This window comes from Suncus etruscus, chromosome 9, assembly GCF_024139225.1.
Source record: "Suncus etruscus isolate mSunEtr1 chromosome 9, mSunEtr1.pri.cur, whole genome shotgun sequence".
NCBI lineage: Eukaryota > Metazoa > Chordata > Mammalia > Eulipotyphla > Soricidae > Suncus > Suncus etruscus.
This window is the reverse complement of record NC_064856.1, coordinates 14,526,411-14,534,872: the sequence shown is the minus strand read 5'-3', so window position 1 is coordinate 14,534,872 and position 8,462 is coordinate 14,526,411. Positions and strand designations below refer to the sequence as shown.

Genomic DNA, 8,462 nt, shown 5'->3' with positions numbered 1-8,462 from the left:
CAAGGCATGAGTTCAATCTCCAGTACCCATGTCCATCCTCTACACACACACACACACACACACACACACACACACACACACACACACACACACACACACACACATGCCCTTGGTGGTCCTCAAGCACTGCCTGGTAAACTCACTAGCTGAGGAGGAATCAACCCCTATTTAAAAATACAGAAAATAAGAAACAGAGAAATAGTACAGTGGGCAGGGTACTTTCCAACCATGTAGCTAACAAGGATTTGACCCCAACACTACAGAGTCACTAAGAGTATCACTGAGCACAAAGCCTGAAGTTACCACCTTGTTGGTGTCTGATAATCTGGATGATCCAGACTCCGAACACCAGAAGAAATCATTTCAGCATTTTCCCCCTTCTTTAATGACCCACAATTTGGTAATATAATAAAGAAATGGCCACCCACGCATCCACCCCTTTGTTAAAAAGTAAAAGGGAAAAAGCTTCTGCCTTTCTGCAGAACTCTTCTTCAGGAAACCCCTCCCATAATCAGGGGATTTCTCTGCCTTCTTTCCCTTTTTTTTCTTCCCCTAATAAAGTCTTTCCTGGGGCCAGATTAATAGAAGAGTGGTAGGCCATTTGTCTTGCAAGCTACTGACCCTGAACAGACCCTAGTTTAATTCCCAGCATTCCATGTGATCCCCGAGCCTTCCAGGAATGATTTCTGGGCACAGAGCCAGGAATAACTCCTGAGAGCTACCAGGTGTGACCCAGAAACCATTAAATAAATAAAAATTTAAATGAATTTGAAAACAAATTAACAAAACTGTGGCCCTTTGTGACAGCCACCCTTGCAGGCTAATCAATGTATGGTTCCTATTCCCAATGACATTCTGGAACCTGATCCATGGTCACAAACCCTATTTCTCCAATTTCTGCCTACACTGGACCTACAGGGAGAGCACAGGCCCTAATTGTCCAGTATTATGACTAACTGCAGGGGTGAGAGGAAACTGTGGAGAGGAGATGGATTTCCCCAATGGTTCCTAAAATAAAGTCAAAACAGAAGGGCCTCAGGAGAGCCTCTTTCTGTCTTTCCATTCCCAACTCTCCCCACTGAAGCCAGACCCCAAGGAGGGACAAAAACCCTGTAGATATCACAGGGCTACCAGCAACAGAAGGCCGGGATACCTCCCAGAAACCTCATCTTCCAAGAGAAAGAAAGCTGGACTTGACTATCTCTCATGAAACTTGGGGGAACTGTGGAGAAAGTTTTCCCAGGTACTGGTCCTTGTATGAAGTAGAGCTTCTGTTGATAGGGAGTGGCCACATGGTACAGTGCTCAGGACTTACACCTGACTCTATACTCAGGCAGGCTTAGGGGACCATATAAAGTATTGGGGATGGAGCTAGATTTGGATTTGGATGCATGCAAAGCAAGTGCCTTAGCCTCTGTAAGACAGCTCTGATCCCTCTGATGATTGATTTTTTGTAAGCATGTGAATGTATTTCCAAATTGGGAGACAAATATAAATACAATAAAAGGATGCTCTAGCATGCCATGGAACATTGCTCCATTATAATAAGAAATAAATTAGTGATGCACAAAAATAACTGGGTTGGGTTGTAAAGATAGTATAGCCAGTAAGGTACTTGCCTTGCAAGCAGCTGACCTAGCTTCTATTCCCAAACCTGCCAAACTATATTCCTGAATATAGTGCCATGAATTGCCCCTGTGCACTGCCAGGTGTAGCTCAGATAAAGCATGGGTTAATAACATAAATAAGGGCCGGATTGATGGCACAGAAAGTAGGGTATTCACCTTGCACACAGCCAACCTGGGTTTGATTCCTGGCATCCCATAAGGTTCCCTGAGCTTGCCAGGAGTAATTTTTGAATGCAAAGCCAGGAGTAACCCTGGGCACCACCAGGTGTGAATAAAATAAAACAAAACAAACACACAACAAAGAAAATCAAAAGCAAAGTGTTGCTTTAAATAATAAAGAGGTCCTTTGGGTGGGCTAGAAGAAGATGGAGGCCTTTGTCCTTTAGCCCTGGCCACGTGGCTCCATCCTCCATTAACCAGCGGGTCTGCAAGTTCAGGCGGCAGCAAGAAGATAATCCACTCACTGCAGGCTTCAGGAAATATCAGCTTTATTCATGCCCTAGCCAACATGTGTGGCTTCTATATTATAACCATTTACGCATGCTATCCTTAGCTTGCCCTACGTCTTAGCCTTTTCCAGCCATGTCTCCTCCTATTACCTCTCCATGCTGCCAAAATCCCCTTACCCCTTTCAGTCAAAGCCTTATCTAACCTTCCCAAGACCCCTCCTATGAATGGGAGGGTCTTGCAGGTAAAGTTACATGTAAATCCGCTCCCCAAGACCCCTCCCCAGAATGGGAGGGTCTTGCACGTAGTTGCACGTAAATCTGAGGTGTGGCAACAGCAAAGCAAGATAAAACAAAACAAAAAACATAATCTTGCCTAAGACAAGCCACTCATACATATAGCATGGTTCCATTAATAATTATCTACCATGCATATTATATCATGTATTAATTTTGGTTGAATAAAATGGATTAAAAATAACATTCAGGTGAAAGGATCAAAAAGTGATGGCCTATATACACAATGGAATACTATGAAACCCTAAGAAAGAATAAAATCATGCAATTTACAGCAATAGGGATGAAACAAAAGGATATCATGCTCAGTGAAATTGGTCAAAGGAAAGGGACAGATACAGAATGGTCTTTCATATGTGGGAAGTAAAGATAGAGAGTGAGGTAGCAATAAAAGTTCAAAGGTAATATAAGAGAACTAATCCACACAATTGAATTGGGGGAATGTTGGGAGGGAGGAATGTTGGGGTCCTTGGAGAGGGAGTAGTGCTTATGCTCATAATGGCTGACATGCTGGTATTATGTCCATGAGAAACCATTGGTAATAACATTGTTAGCCACATAATCTTTTAATTATTTAATTTTTTAACAAATAAAAACAAAAAAGAGGAATAAAATAACATTGACAAAAGAAAAAAAATTCCCAAGTGTCTAGAGTCTAGTACTGCAGAATCCATTCACCATATCTATTGCCAGACTTGGCAAGACTGTGCCTGATGTAAGCGGAGAAGGAAGGATTCCAGTGTTAATGTGGGTAGTGAAAATTCCTGTTGGAGAGGTTGTGGTGACTCCCCTGCCAGGTTTCAGTCTATGGACAAAGAGAAATGCATGGAGGGTTTTCTTCTGGAGTGGGGGAAACCCTCTGCTAACTCTGGGCTGGAAGAGGAAGAGCTAAGAGTTTGTCGCAACACTTCTGTTATTCTTGGGCCAGAAAAAAAAAAACTTAAAAGATTTCGCAATTAATTTTCTTCCCTCCTCGAATTGCTGTTCAATGAATTACCCCTGTGTTGAGCCCTTCCCCGCCCTCCTTTCCAGCTGGCTCAGTTCCTTATCTGACCCCTAGATTTATTATCACCTCAGCCTCTACTGGTACCTTTAGAGAGACAGAGCTACTGGAGAAACTCAGATCAGCCTGCACTGGAAGGACTTGAAGATAGGATGAAAACCAGGCCATTCTGTGTGTCCGTGGTCCTCCTGCTGCTGCTACAGCTCTTCAGGTTTGGAGAAGGGACCTCCAATCCTGGGTTCATAGCCAGGATCACCAAAAAAGGCATAGAATATGGTAAGGGGGTCCAGTCACTCCTTTGGTCCCACTCTAACTAAGCAAGACCGAATCAGAAGCTTGGATTTACTTTGAGCATGGCCCCTCTAGGCTTCCGTTTTTTCATTTTAGCTGAGATGAAGAAAAAGCCAAGAGAGGTCTGTGGTCTGTGGGCCACCCATCCTAGAATTGCTGAGCATGGGTTAAATCAGATTCTAGATATTCACTTTTGGTAGAGTCCAGGCATCCACTTTCTTACTTTATGACCCTGTACTAGAGCAATAGTCACGTGAGGAGGGCTCGTGCCTTGCAAAAGATTAACGTGGGATCGATCCCCCAGCACCATATATGGTCCTCTGAGAATCACCAGGAGTGATCCTTTTGCACAGAGCCAGGAGTGAACCCTGAGCATTGCCAGACTATATATATATATATCCCAGTGATGATCCCTAGAGTTTGGCCTCAGCATCTGAGGTCTGAGACAGAGATCTCAGTCTCTCAGTCTAATACTGAGACCTCAGGAGCCCCACTATAGTTCATCTTTGCCCTCATAATCTGGTTGAAAGGGTGAATAATAGTGATTGCCTTTAACCTGACACTTGAGTCCATGCTCTCATCTAATTCCAGACTGAGAATGGGCATCAGTATTATTTTACATTTTACAGCTGAGAGAATTGAGATGTAGGAAATTTAAGGGCCTTACTTGGAATGACAACTTCTGCGGCAAATCTGTATTCAGTCTCAGCTCTGTGGTCCCAAAGCCTGGCCAAGTGACTGTCAGCATGAAACCCCTCACTGAATGTACCAACTTCTTCCATCATATCTTCTAGCCCATCAGTATGGAATGGCCTCTCTGAAGAAGGAGCTGTCCACATTCAGGATTCCAGACTTCTCAGGAGACTACCATGCCGGTTGGTTTCTAAGCGTGAGCTATGAGTTTTACAAGTAAGCTCTCTGTTCCCCACCCCAGGGTTGGGGGAAGTGAGGGCACCAGGACTCTGGGATAGGGGGACAAACAAGGGAGCATCTCTTGGAACAAAGGCAAAGCAAGCATGACTGTGGGGCTTCAGGAGGGGGTTCTACATTTTTTGAATCAGGTTGATGAAGACCCTTGGAAATGTCACAGGGCCCTTGGTTAGCCCTGTGACCCCCCTGCCACCCCTTCAACTTTCCTGCTTGCACATATTAGGGACCTGTTTTTGAGATACATGTTTTCTTCCAGAGCCTACAGGGCATGTTGACCAAGGACTTTAATTCTTTCTATAAAATATTTCATTGGATTTACCCACCACCTCTCAAGGATAGCATGCTCAAATATTTCCAGTGAGGCATGAAAAGGGTGAACTCTGGTTCCCTCATCAGCAAGCCTGATTCCTCACCTCTCACCTCAAAAGGCTTAGTCTCCCTCCAGCTTTCAGACATTCAGTCTTAGAGTCCTCACCCTTATTCTTTCTACATTCTTTCCTTGGGAGCCTGGATTTTCCTTCCCCCTATGTTTGAAATGGATCGATCCCAGGAATCATTTTCCACCCTTGATACAAAAAGTTGCCTCCTAGAAACTTCCTCAGATCTCTTTTAAACAATTCCCTAAAGGCTGTGGGCAAGGGGCTATTTTAAATATTCACACACAATATCCAAGCCTTGCCACTGATTGCTCAGTTCCTCTAGCATAGCCCTAGAGCACCCTTACCCTTGGTTTTCTTGGTGGTTTCCTGGAATCTGTGCCAAGAATGGGGAGCTCTTCAAGGGCAGAAACTGGAATTTTTTTTAAGACTGGAATTTAGATTTCTGTTCTTCCAGTGTCTAATCGAGTTTTATAGAAAAGGATCCCCAGAACTGTTTATCGACCCACAAATGTAAATGTAAAAGCCCACTGGAAAGTGGGTGATGCAGCTGAGTGAACCAGGCAGAGCGATTCTGTCCATTAGGATCAGCCAGAAAAGTCAGCACCTAAACCTGGAACATTAATGAAGGGAATTTCATATAGGGCATCTGTGCTAAGGTGTTTCAAAGCTGAAAAGTTTAACAGAGAATGGGAAGCAACTCAGAAACAAGGAAAAACTCTAGTTCTAAGGTCTCTAGAGCAGGGAGGGCAAAGAAAGGCATTATCAATAGACATAGGAGCTAGGGCTTCAAAGAACTGAGATCACTGGCTGATTCCCTAGGATATAATTTAGCACTGCAAAGACACAATGCTGGCACGGAGAGGAGATACCTGGTTTCTTCTTACATCCCATCCCCTCTACTCTGTGCTTTCATTGGCTCATCCTTGAACTAGTTACAAAGGCTTCTGGGAAATATAGTTTGCACAGCTCATACCCATCTATTGTAGGTCAGAGCAAGAGTAGCACTGAGAATTGAGCTAAGAGCAAAGAGACAAATGGCCTGGGACAACATTTGCATCATTGCTGTTGGGAGTTGAAAGGGTACAGTTGCATTCACCCACAGAAACAGAGTTATAAAGGAAAAAGAATATTTGTTCTCCCTTAGTCTATCTGCACTCTCTCTCTCCCACTCCTTGCAGAAATCTAGACTTGTTTTTAATTCACATGTTTAGTGTAATATTTTCCAATATTAAAATGTTAGACCTATGGGGCTGGAGTGATAGCACAACAGTAAGGCATTTGCCTTGCATGTGGCCAACACAGGATGGACCCCGGTTCGAATCCCGGCATCCCATGTGGTCCCCTGAGCCTGACAGGAGCAACTTCTGAGTGCAGAATCAGAAGTAACTTCTGAGTTCTGCCGGGTGTGACCCGACTACACCCCCAAATGTTAGATCCTGGTTCATATTTTTAGAAACACTATACAGAAAAAATTTTTGAGGTCACTGATGGGTGGCTGAGATCTAAATTATGAGCCCTTGTTTGAAGGATGGAGTTGGGGGCAGTGGAAAAACTGATCACCTGACATGTGGAACAAGATAGGGGCTGAGCTACCAGACCAGATCAGAGCAGGTTGGGGGCATGAAAGGCAAGAGGAAATCTGGGGTGTCAGGAGTAGGGGAGCTTCTGGTGGAAGCAGAACCCAGGTGGACCTTAAGGCTGGGAATGAGAAAATTAGATCTTCCTTTGTAGTTTAAGAAATTTCATTTGAAAAAATATGGTTTGAGATGCAGGGGTGAGGGAGTGCTGGGGCTCCTTCAGAAGATTGATGTGCCCCTCCTTTTTCCTGCAAGTAAGAATTTCCCTTCCCTGCCAGTCTGCAGATTCGAAACTTCCAGCTGCCAAACTCAGATTTGAGTCTTCTCCCCACGCAAGGGGTCAGAGCTACCGTGTACAACAGTTACCTGTACCTCCAAGGAAGCTGGAAAGTGAAAAAGGGGTTCATGTGAGTACTACTTGGGTCAGAGGAGGTCTCAGTTCAGAAATCAGAGAGCTAGCTCAGGTGATCCCCCATGAGCAGAGCACAGGCAAGGCCCTGCTTGATCCAAGCCTGCCCACACCTAAGCACAGCTGACACGTGTCACCAAAAATAATACAGAAACAAAATAAGCCAACTCAGGGCTGGAGAGTTCGTACAGGAGTTAAGGCCCTCTCCTTTTGTGTGGCTTGCCCAAGGCTAGTCCTTAGCCCTATATCGTCCCTGGAATGATCCCACAACACAGAACTGGAATGTGCCCCAAAATAATTTGGTCAAAACCCCTCAAAAAAAAAAAAAGAAAAAAGAAAAAAAGGAAAGAAAAGAGTGGCAGCACAATGGTAGGGCATTTGCCTTGCACGGAGACAACCAGGACTGACCTGGGTTCAATCCCCAGCATCCCATATGGTCCCCTGAGCCTGCCAGGAGCGACTTCTGAGCCCAGTGCCAGGAGTAACCCCTGAGGACCACCGGGTGTGTCCCCCCACCCAAAAAAAAAGGATAAGAGCTCAGCTCAGAAATGCAGTGTTTAAAAAGAAAGAAATGCAGTGTTAATACAATAAAATATCTGTTGAAAGGCAATGGACAGTGTGCCTACTTTACAGCAAATTCACAATAAACATGGAGTGGTGTAAGAGAAACTCACAGCTGGTTGTGGGAGACAGGGAGACAAATCTAGGAGGGTTTTTCTTGGGTGTTGGCAATTTGGGCCATACCTGGCCCAAAATTGATGGCATACCTGTCATCAACTTACTCCTTGCTCTGCACTCAGTAATCACTTCTGGCAGTGCTCAGGGGACCACATGAGGTGCCAGGGATCAAACCCAGACCAGACTGTGCAAGCACATGTTCTCCTCACTGGCCCCAAATCTGGGAGTATTTTATCGGCTCCTTTTTCTGAAAGTAGCTTATGACCCACCATCTGCTTCTCCTCCTCCTCACCAGAACCCTCGAGGGTACCTTTGATGTGAAGGTGAGTGACATTTTCATCTCCGTTTCTCTGAACTTGGCCAAGGGCCCATCTGGCCGGCCCAGAGCCTCCGTGTCAAGCTGCAGTAACTCCATTGGCCACATTAGTGTTACCATCTCTGGACACTTAAGGTAAGTGACACCCCCAGCCCTGCTGGACCTTGTCAGTTCCTCTAGTCCATGCTGGCCCAAGTGCAGGATTGAAGAAGCTTCCCTATGAGCAGTGGGGTCCTGGGTGCTATGAGCCAGGCCCATTCTTTTTTTTTTTGGTTTTTGGGCCACACCCGGAAGTGCTCAGGGGTCACTCCTGGCTGTCTGCTCAGAAATAGCTCCTGGCAGGCACGGGGGACCATATGGGACACCGGGATTCGAACCAACCACCTTTGGTCCTGGATCGGCTGCTTGCAAGGCAAACACCACTGTGCTATCTCTCCGGGCCTGAGCCAGGCCCATTCTTACCTGTTTCTAAAAGCAGCATTGCACGTGGACACTGAGCACCCATGT

At 45.3% G+C, this 8,462-nt stretch overlaps 1 long non-coding RNA gene across 1 annotated transcript; it reads left to right on the top strand.

Moving 5' to 3' along the window:
* Positions 1–4,515: 4,515 nt before the first annotated feature.
* On the top strand, positions 4,516–8,209 carry LOC126017526 (uncharacterized). The gene is made up of 3 exons (XR_007498891.1): positions 4,516–4,574; positions 6,831–6,959; positions 7,935–8,209. It is a non-coding gene; the product is annotated as an uncharacterized LOC126017526 (long non-coding RNA).
* The last annotated feature ends 253 nt before the right edge of the window (positions 8,210–8,462 follow it).